The sequence below is a fragment of the Barbus barbus genome (genome assembly GCF_936440315.1).
Source record: "Barbus barbus genome assembly, chromosome: 42".
Lineage (NCBI taxonomy): Eukaryota > Metazoa > Chordata > Actinopteri > Cypriniformes > Cyprinidae > Barbus > Barbus barbus.
Window position 1 is genome coordinate 27,081,908 of NC_136720.1, and position 12,019 is coordinate 27,093,926.

Below are 12,019 nucleotides of genomic sequence, written 5' to 3' on the forward strand. Positions count from 1 at the left end.
CCCGGCAACGCCAATTATGTACAAATAGTCTGCTTTTACAAATAACGTTGTACAAAATATCTCTCTCTCTCTCTCTCTATATATATATATATATATATATATATATATATATATATATATACACAAATAACAATATATAATCTGTAATAAAAATGATTAATCTTTTTTATAATGTATTTATTATAGAATTATGCTTTTTTTTATGAATTATTATTTTATTATATATTTTAATTCAATGTAAATAATGATACTTTTCTAAAAAATATTTAGTTTAATTAAAAAAATATACATTTATAAAATAAAATAATTCAGCATATTTATAATATATATTAGAGGTGGACGATATGCCGATGTTTGATCGTGGATGATAAAAATGTCTCCACGATCTGCTTTTGAAGAAATATGGTAGTATGGTGCTGCAGCACACATTATATCAAATACAGTTCTGGTCTCCGTCTCTATATACTGAACAACACCACATACAGCAGTAGAGTTACTCTGACAGGACAGTGTTTAATTCACGCGCTGGTCTGACGTGCGCTTTATCTGAGCGCATACACCTGAAGCACGCACTAAAAACCCTGTCTAACAGCGCCTGATTACTCAACTAACTTATCTTTTGCGCTAATACTGTCAAAACACACAAGGTTTACAGACAGACTCAGTTGGTTATCTCTAAAATGAAAGTAAATAGTTAAGAGAGAAACGGATGCGTGCAGCTCTTAAAGGGACAGGACACTAAACATGCTGTCGACTGTCATTAAAGGGATAGTTCACCCTAAAATTTAATTTCTGTCATTATTTACTCACTCACATGTTGTCCCAAACCTCTATTAATTTCTTGTGCTGAACCCAAAAGAAGATATTTTGAAGAATGAGGGTAACCAAACAGTTGCTGGTCCACATTGGCTTTGATAGAAAGAACAATCCTGTGGAAGTCACTGAGGACCAGCAACTGATTGGTTTTCCACCTTCTTCAAAATAGCATTTATGTTCAGCAGAAGAAAGAAACTCATTCAGGTTTAAAACAACTTTTGAGTAAATGATGGTATAAAAATAAAACATTATGACAGAATTGACAGACAGATGACAGAATATTTATTTTTGGGGGAACTATTAATTTAATGTTAACAAAACAACAAACGCAAAGAGAAAAATCCCTCTCTATTCTTGACTGAAAAACTTTAATACAGTTGCTTTAGGAATCAGTCTATCTAGTGTTTTATTTTTATATTTGTTCATTCAATGTCATTGAATGCTCTGCTAAATACACCTATTGTACCTGAAAATAAAGCACTGTTTGTTTTATTTGTATATTATGTGTATTTGTAATGTGTATCTTTGTTCTTATTTTTTAATAAGAAAGATAAAATGATGACACAGATTTTTATCTTCGCCCACTTTGGCCTAAATATCTGCCGTGCATCTTTGTGTTTATAGTTTGGCTGTAATGCTCAGACAACTTGTAAAACCAACATGACAAAGAATCGTGATAAAATCGTGAATCGTGATATTTAAAGAAAATTTATTTGATATGATATTTTTTCCATATCGCCCACCCCTAATATATATTATTATAAATAATATTATACATGTTTATATTATGTATTAATTCATTATATGCATGTGTAAATAATTATGTAATTTAAAAATAATATTTTTATAAAATACAAAAATTATATATTTGCTAATTATATGTATTTGAAAAAAAGGTTTAATTTAAAAACAGTATTTTTACAAAAATATAAAAACTATATATGTATGTATGAATAAAATAATTATACAAATTTATAATATGCATAAAATATATATATAATAATTGTTCATACCAGTATGTTTACAAATATTTTGTGTAAGTAATAAAAACATACTTTTATAAAATGAAATGAATATATCTATATATAAAAGTATTTTTAATAGTAATTATGAATGTTTTATTATGGGTTATTTACATATAAATATATGTATGTATGAGTTTATGTACAAATAATTATTTTAAAGTACCATGGTGCATGTTTTTTGGTTATTTGTTTTAATCGCAATATATGTAGTATTTATTATATAGAATACTATGTAAATATCATGTAAGATGTATTTAGTAATCATTCAGCAGCACTGTACTGTGTAATACCATTACTAACAAACACACACTGTTACATGAGATGCCACCATTTATTCTACGCTGTTTAGCAGTCTAATTTCTCTGGCTGGAGTGTGTGTGTGTGTGTGTGTGTGTGTGTGTGTGTGTGTGTGTGTGTGTGTGTGTGTGTGTGTGAGTGTGTGTGTGTGTGCTTGTGGGTTTTCCCTCAGAACGGCGCCGGACAGAAACTCAATCCGTGTCGTAGCTCTAAAGTTGCATTAGCAGTGAAAAGAGCAGAATGAATCTTCTGCAGAAACCAGAGACGCTCGCGAGAAACACACAATCCTGCCTGTAAGAGAGAGTGTGTGTGTGTGTGTGTGTGTGTGTGCGCAGCTCCAGATGTTGTTTCTGGAGGTTCTTCTGCATCTCCTGTTTCAGTGGAAATGAGCAGGTTTTATAGAGTTTTTGTAGATACGAGCTCAAACTACCCTCAACTAGTTTGACAAAGTTAACAATTTATCTGTAACACATTCATGTCTGTTTTGACCTTGAAGAGATGCATAACAATGTCTAAAAAATTTATAGTTTTTAGTAAGGGAACAAAACTTTGCAAACGCTTTAAGAGCCTCAAAAAACACTTATTTTTTCAGATTTGTTACAGTTATTTTTTTAAGAGATATATAACCATTTAAAATGTTTGGGTCCGGGTGTGTATGGAACACCGTTAGTGTCAAAAAAATATTTTTGTTAAATAATCTATGGAGTTAAATTAGTGTCAAAATCTTTTGTAAAATATATGTCTCCTTTTCTCTGTATCTCTCACACTTTGGGGACTGAATTGTGTTGATGAACATGAATATATACATCTATTAACATGAAAAACTGATTACTTTTTCATCAGAAAGTAAAAGTTTATGCAAGTAAAACTATTTTTCTTTTTTGTTGTTTTTTTTCAAAGTAGCATTAATGTTGTTTTGATATTGTTTTGTTATAAATAAATATGTAGGTTGGATAAATTTGGACTAATTTTGACCAATTCAAACTAATTGAATTAATTTCCATTCATTCCACTGGGGTTAATACTGGTAATTGTATATGTTTATGTAAATTTCATACAAATATATATTCTAGTGTTTCAAACAATTAATCACATCCAAAATAAATATTTTTGTTTACATAATATATGTATATGTACTGTGTATATTTATTATGTATATATATATATATATATAAAGACACACACAAAGAGATTTTGAAAATATTTACATATACTTAAATATTTATATTTATGTTCATATAAATTATATCATATATTTAATATATAAACATAACATATTTGTCTTAAATATATACATGCATGTGTGTGTGTTTATATATACATAATAAATATACACAGTACACACTCATATTATGTAAACAAAAGCTTTTATTTTGGATGTGATTAATCTTGATTATTTGTTTGACAGCACTAATATTCTAATAATATTTTTTATTAATATTGACAAAAATATATAAATGTTTTGCATCATAGATTTTTCAGTGTGGTTTATGTGTAATTTGAATGTTCAATTTTTTAATGCATAAAAACATGAATAAATGCAGTAATAACATGGTAACATTCAATACTTTGCTGATCAGATCAAATATGGTTTTAGTTGAAAAGACTGCTTTATTAAAGAATGATTTTTCAGGAATGCATTCTGAGGGCTAATGAAACCAAGAACTTCAGCTTCATTTTCCCACAGCAATATGTTTATCGATGGAAAGTTTCTCTGTTTTTGGTGGCTTTTTTCCAAAGCTAATAGAGGAAACAATGAGCTGGATTTAAAGTGATCTGGGATCAGATTTCTCCATCTTCAGGTTTCCTGGCACTTTATGACGAGCGTATGATCTTATGAAGGCTGTTTCTCCGGGTTGCTGTGTTGATTCTGCTGGGTTTTATTGCTGAAAGTCGATCCGTTCTCTCAGGGATTCACTGATGTGTGAAACTCGAGCTCTCGGGCCTCACGTCCTGTTACTCTTTCTGCTTTCTCAAGGTTTTATTAGGTCCGTGCAGCAAAGCTATAGTGTTTCTTCTCTTGTTCTTCATTATTTTTGTGCTTTAAAACAGATGCATCAGAGAGACTCGGGGGTTAGTGCATCTTTCTACTGTAGAAGTAGGTTTTATATATTAGCTATATGCTATAAGTCATTTTTGCTCATTTTAAAGGCTTTTTTGCACATGTTCTGAGCCATTGGTTCTCAAGAATGCTTATATTAAATATATAATTTAGTGCTGTCAAACAATTAATCGCGATTAATTGCATCCAACATAAAAAAAAGTTTTTGTTTACATAATATGTGTGTGTACTGTGTATATTTATTATGCATATATAAATACACACACATACAGTATATATTTTGAAAATATTTACATGTATATATTTATTTACATTTATTTTTCTATTTTATATACATTTATTTAATATATAAACATAACATATTTTTCTTAAATATATACATGCATGTGTGTGTATTTATATATATATAATAAATATACACCGTACACACACGTTATGTAAACAAAAACTTATTTTGGATGCGATTAATCGCTATTAATTGTTTGACAGCACTAATATATATATTATTTTTAAAAAAGCATTCCTATAAAAAATAAAATAATTATTTATATTGTTTTAATTCTACATTATACGTATTTATAATATATACTAATTTATTAATTATATTACATGTATAATTTATTATAATTATAAATTCATTATAATTATGTATTAAAGCAGATATATATATATATTTATAAATATTTTGTTACAAATAATTTTATAAAAGTAAATTAAATGCATAAATGAACAAAGTAACTCATTATGTCCTAAAGGAAGATCAATAAAATTGGTCAAATTGTTTCATGAATATTATACAATTAATTTTGTGTGTGTGTGTGTGTGTGTGTGTGTGTGTGTGTGTGTCTGAGTGTGTGTGTGTGTGTGTGTGTGTGTGTCTGAGTGTGTGTGTGTGTGTGTGTGTGTGTGTGTGTGTGTGTGTGTCCTGAGAAATTCAGCTGAATCATTTGAATGCAAACTCCAAATTTATTTAAATACACATAATTATACATATTTATAATGTACAATTGTACAACATTACACACTTAATTTGAAATATTTCTAAGTATGTTTATACATCTGCATAGAATTGTACAATTATGCATATTTGTAAATATTTTTTGTGTATTAAATTACAAATTTAAAAAAGTAACAAACGAAATAATTATAAGTATAATTCATATAAGTAAAATATACTGATCTGTGCTTATGTATCAATAATTTATATTTATGTTTATGCATAATTTATATTTTTGTGTAATTAATTAATTTTATAAAACATCTGAAAAATGTAAATAAATAAATAAAAACGTATTATTATCCAGATTTCTGTTGTGTTAATTATGGATAATTAAACATTTATAATATATTACACTTGAACAAAAAATGGTTTTAAATAAGTATAATTTTCTGTTTAATTATGTCTGATTCATTTACATTTATGCATTTGACATGCTTTTATTGAAAGCGACTTAAATTGCATTCAAGGTGTACATTTTATCAGTGCATGCTTTCCCTGGGACTGGAACCCATGACCGTGTCGCTGGTCAAGATCAGTATGCCATGCAATTCAACATGCATTTCTATATATAGAATATATTCTATATATTCTATCTCTATATATTCTATATTCACACATAGATGCTTTTATCCAAAGCGACTTACAAACTTCTCACATTTTCTCTGTTTCAGGTGTGTATAGAGTGATGAAGCGATCGAATCGAGTGTTTCGGCTGGCGATGTGGAGTGTGAACGTACAGAGAACGCCTCAGTGAAGCCCATCCAGACGCAGCATCCACCCCAGAGCATCATGGGAGTCAGAGATCGAGCGTGTGTGATCCAGTTAGACCGCATATGTGTGTGTTTCCCTGCCGAGCTCCTACAAAGCCAGGCATTGTTCCTGTGTGTGTGTGTGTGTGTGTGTGTGTGTGTGTGTGTGTGTGTGTGTGTGTGTGTGTGTGTGTGTGTGTGTGTGTGTGTGTGTGTGTGTGTGTGTGTGTGTGTGTGTGTGTGTTTTCAGCTGTGGTTTAGGATTACCTGACACACACTGGCGCTTTGGCTACAGGGCATTTTTAGACTTCGCAAGAGTGCCAAGAGCACACACACACACACATGTGTCAGTATACTGAGCTCTGTGGCTCCTCAGAAGTTTAGAAACTGTATATTAAGGAATATGAGTGTCAAACGATCAGAATCGGCTCAGAACTTCTTGCTTTTTAACCCTTTGTGGTTCATTTGAGAAAGCTCTTCAGTTATTGGCCAAATGGTGGATGATGTTTGAAGTAATTGCCAACATGATGAGACACATTTATACGTGTTTATAAGCATCCTTAAATACTAGCCAGTTTTGCTTCCAGATGTATTTTTCCATTCATTTTTCCCATAGGGATTTGTACAAAGTCTCTGTTAAAGCTTTATAAGTCATGAACCAAACCAGCCAGCGACGAGGAGGAGCACAGCACACTTTTAATTTGAAGCAACAAAGCATTTATGAATCGGACAAGAAGACACAAGGCTGTGGAAAACGGCTTGAATGAGGGAAAGAACTACAGTCCCATGAGGCATTGCGAAGAATAATCAAATTAAATACGATCGTTAATAATAAATCTACTCATTTAAAGTAGTTTTTTATGTTTATAGAATCTATATATTTTAGGATTACTGAAAAATATGTACATTTTTACAAATATTTAAGTATTTTGAGGGCAAATTACATCACGACTGAGTGGGTGGAGCTAATGAGGTTTTGGCAGCTCTGATTGGTGGAATTTTCTGCATAAAAATCACATTTCATAATGGATGATGTAGCTTTTGACCACGGATTCCTTTTTTAAACATTATTATTTTTAAAACAAGTTGAAATAATACAAACATTTGGTTTAAACAAAGCAAATATCAGATAATAATCTCTGAGTTCACAGTACATTTAACGGTTTATAAGTTATCCTTCAAATTCAGTTTCCCTATGGAGAAAATGAATGGAGTTTTTGCAGATTCAGTTATTTCACAGCTAATGTCGGCATGAAATAGAATATCACCATGTTTTCTAAATGCATGTTATAGCAAATCATCCGTGCATATGTTTCTTTTTTTTTGACTTCATAATGTTTAATTAAAATGTCAAAGCTTTATGCAGGACTTTTTAAAGTGCCACGCCCACATCTCAACATCCAATCAACAAATGATGCATAGAAACAAGCCCCGCCCTAATTGTTACTGTTAACTCAAATCTGTTTCATCAGGAGTCAGTGTCCAAACCTTTGATAGTTTACCATGGTACTGAAATATTACTCTATTCCTGACATGGTACGTCAAAAATACTATGCTATAAGTGTCAATTATGTCTAAGATATACTTATGGTGCTTTTTAAAATGCACATTAAATTATATTCAAATGTACTTAAAACAATAGAATTGTATTACCATGGTATCAAGCCATTTACAGATGTCTCCTCTTTAATATATATATATATAAGTATAAGTGTGTCCTGTTGCCATAAACAACATAAAAGCACGGATTTCTGAAATGAATGTGTGTCAGTATTATATATGACCAGAGCTGTGTCCAGCAGAGGGCGCTATTCATATTAAAACATGCTGATGTGTTCAGATAATGATCGAGATGTATTCATATGATTAACTGATGTCAGACCCCCTAAATGCACAATTATTCACACCAGTGCCAATTTCACAGAAGGCCAATATCGAAAAACGAAGTTTATGTTTTTTCATGGTTTAATTATTGTAACGAATGTTTGTGTTTATTGCATCCATTCTGATTTTTATCCTTAATGTCCATCAGATGTTTTCCGCTCATGGAAATGTATACTAGCTGTACATTAATTTAAATGTGATAAATGCTTATCAATATGTGGTACAATCACTCATAATGACCTGTTTTATGTCATTTTATGAACAGAGAATGTCAGTGTTGATAATAAAAACCTTAAACATCGCATTCACGTCGTTTTTTTACAGTTTTATTTAAAAGACGCTACATTTGTAACCTTAACAACAAAACTTACTAACGTTGTGAGTTTGGGGCTAGTTGTCACAATTTTCCCTGCTAGCTTTTTTGCAGCCTCTCATTGGTCCTCTCGTCTGTCAATCAAAGAGCCTGTCGCGGGCGCGCGCAGCTGAGCGGGTGCACGAGGGAAAACATCAAATACCTTCTCTTACGTCAGCGTTTTATAATTAATATTCCACAGTTTACGCACATCTCTGAATCAGTTTTAGCCTCGTCAGTGTGAAAGAAGAGCATTTGTCTTAATGAGCGCAAACAAAATAATTTAATTTAAACGCCTAACATTAGATCATTTGATGATGTTGAGTTCAAAACAATAAAAACTTTACATCGTGTACATTTTTTTTACAAAATAAGATTTGTTTTTAATGGTATGTAGTAATATTTCAATGAATATTACAAGTATATATATAGAGAGAGAAATTGTTTTATATTTATATCTATAAATATTATAAAATTTATAAAATAAAAAATTATATTAATTATAATTGTATAAAATGTATATATAAAGTTAATATAAAATTGTATATAATTTTTCTTCAATTATTTATATGTATCAGGTTTAATGCACTTATCAAAATAACAAAAGCAATTGAATGTCAGAAGTTTCAACAAAAATAATTATTCTAAATGTATAATTTAGAATAATTTTATAAGTTTTTGTTTACATAATATATGCATGTGTGTATATTTGAAGTTGAAGTTGAATGATGCATTTATATAGCGCTTTATTATAATTTATTATGTAGCCTATATATAAATACAAACTCATGCAAGTATATATTTAAGAAAAATTTTATGTTTATATATTAAATATTTTATATATAATATAATAATGTAAATATATAAATGTACATACATATAAATTGTAAAAAAGTTCGTAGAACGGGAAGAAGGAGGCGGGAACCGGCAAACATTTAAATAGACTTTAATAAATAAAATAAACACAAAAGTACTGCGGCAGCCCTCGCGGACGACTGCCGGACACAAAACATAAAATAAAGTCCGGGCCTGGTCCTCTCTCGTCTTCCCCTGTCGTCACTCCTCCTTTTATCCTCCGTGGGACTCGAGACCGGTGAGTGCTGCAGGTGTCGCTCATCATTCACTCCACCGGCCCCGCTCCGCTCCCACGGCTCTCGGTCCCGCCCACTCACTACATACATATTTTCAAATTATGTATTGAATGTGTGTGTATTTATATATATATAATAAATAAACACAGTACACATGCATATATTATGTAAACAAAATCTTTTACTTTGGATGCGATTAATGGTTAGACAGCACTAGATTGAGTAACTGATGGTCGTGTGCTGAGGATTGTGGGATTGCGTTTTTTTCAGGAGCTCAGGTGGACGATCACATTCCTAAGAGATCCTCGGCCAGAATTCTGGCTCCACCTGGTGGACGTTCCAGTGGCATCTGGTAACCGTGGAAACTGCAGAACCGTCTTCCCTCCTCCTACACAAGTATTAAATATCGCTGTAAGAAGAACTGGATCGAATCGCAGTCAGCGTCGCATCCAAAGTACCAATTCAACTAAACTCCAACTGTGCCGCATTACGATAAAACCAACCAAAAAACATATTTCTGCCACTATATACTCGCATTTCCTTCTTTTGTGAAACAACAAAAAAATAAGCTATTTTGAAGCATGTTGGGAACCAAAGCGTTTTGGGCCTCATTGACTTCCATAGTATTTTAACAGAACAAAAATATGTTCCAGGAGCGTTTCTGTTACGTTATGAAAACATAACTGAATGTTCTCTGAACGTTTAGCTTTTAAAATACTTAAAAACATTTCCTTCTTGGTTATGTAAATGTTAAATAAAATGTAACGTTTCATTATATAGTTTTTCAAACATTATGGGAACGTTACTGTTGAATGTTCTCTGAAACAAGTAGAAACATTTAGAAAACATTAGACGAACGTCCAACTAAAGCGTTTAAGAAAAACATTCCATTAATAATGCATAAATAAGGATTTTTGCTGACGCTCTGAGACCAGATCAGAGAACAAACGTTCTATTAATGTTGCTGCAGAGAACCTTCTCAGATGCTTCCTGCTCGCTGGGATACTATGGAAGTCAATGGGTACCGTCAGCTGTTTGGTTCCTGATATTCTTTGTGAAGCTGTATTTAGTGCTGTGTGACTAGTTTCTCACACTCGCTGCTGAAAGTGGAGGCTTGTTGTTGTTTTTAATCAAATGGATAAGTGCAAAAAATAAATAAATAATCCCTAAAGAAACTGTGTTTTTATTGTATTTCATTTTGTTTTATAAACCGCTTCTGAAGAACCCGTGCGCATCATTTACAGTCTATTATTCTTCCAGAAAAGTGTTTTAAAATGAAGAAGTCAAGCAGAAACTAATATAAATACTTTACAGCAATTTGATGTGAACATTTGTTTTTTTTTTAAATATTGAAAATAATAAATGTTTTGTCCTTTTTTATTATTGTTCTGGCAGATATTGTTCAGATTTTAGTTTCTAAATATAAAGATGAAAATAAATGTAGTTTTCAATATGTCAGCTGTATTCATTATAATCATTATTAACCAGTGTAGTTTTTAATATTTTATACATGTTTTGTCATTTATTTTACTTAAAGTTTTAGTAGTTTAGTCTCTTTTTGTTTTGTTTTTATGTGTCTATCGTTTTTAGTAACTTATTTCAGTTTTAGTTATTTTAGTACATCGTTAAACTAAATGAAAATAAAAAATGCTGCCTTGGCAACTATTTAAAAATAGTTTTTAATATTTTATTTCAGTTAAAGTTTATTTTATTTCAAGTAACAACATTTTTATGGTTGAAATATTATTTTAGTTAGCTATAATAATGTAATAGACGTGCTATTGGCATATTTCAAATAGTAAAATACACATCACTGTACATTATTATATTTGTTTCTGCTACTGTATTCATCAGACAGAAGGGAGTGTATAAAAGATATGACCCGTAGGCTCTACGTTGCAGGCCCGTGTGCGCGCACGCACTCTTTCGGTCCTGTGTGACGCATGCGTGCGCGTTCAGGACTGAGTTTGGTGGGCGCGCGTGTTACGCGCTGCGTTTCCAGAGACGCTGATAACAGAGAGAGACTGCGCAGCGCGAGCAGATTCAGCTGAACCGTGAGTAAAAGCGCTGATTCACTGCAGTATGCGTCTGTTTGAGCGCTGTGCGGGACTGAGCGCTGGTAAAGCCCTGAAGAAGCGCGTAGTGTTCTTATTATTATAGTTATAGAGACGCGTCAGCCCGCGGAGGCCCTTCAGACGCGCCGCGCCGCCCCGCGTCACACGCGCGTGTTGTGTTTAACGGTAGAGGATGATTTAAACGGTTCCGCGCAGTTTAGCGGTTTGTCCCGGTGAGACGATAATAATTACACATTATTTATATATATTTGGTCATCATTCATCATCATACTGTGCTAATATCTGATATAATAATAACACGGTTTACTGCACATTATATTACTTTATATCCAGCCTACAATTGTTTCCAGAAATGACACAAATATATACATTATATCATTCATATACAGCGCTGGCCAAAATAACAACACTATCTCCAGCAGCTAAATCATGTTTTAAGTCAGTTATTTCTATATTTTGCTGGAGTGTGTCAGGAGTAAATATCAGTTTATATTTACAAACATTCATTTAGACAGTGTGTGTGTGTGTGTGTGTGTGTGTGTGTGTGTGTATGTGTGTGTGTGTGTGTGTGTGTATATGCGTGTGTGCGTGTGTGTGTGCGTGTGTGTGTGCGTGTGTGCGTGTGTGTGCGTGTGTGCGTGTGTGTGTGTGTGTGTGTGTGTGTGTGT

At 31.9% G+C, this 12,019-nt stretch overlaps 1 protein-coding gene across 6 annotated transcripts in view; it reads left to right on the forward strand.

The window, feature by feature from the left end:
• The first annotated feature begins 11,223 nt into the window (after positions 1 to 11,223).
• LOC306861550 (microtubule-associated protein RP/EB family member 3-like) overlaps positions 11,224 to 12,019 on the forward strand; it is a 17,596-nt gene continuing 16,800 nt past the window's right edge. For 4 of the 6 annotated variants that reach the window (XR_013783478.1, XR_013783479.1, XM_079403883.1 and 1 more), the window contains exon 1: positions 11,224 to 11,330. The gene's annotated coding sequence lies outside the window, so the exon portion shown is untranslated. Of the gene's footprint in view, positions 11,416 to 12,019 lie in introns of all 6 variants that reach the window. The other 2 variants (XR_013783480.1, XM_079403885.1) reach the window with 1 other exon arrangement.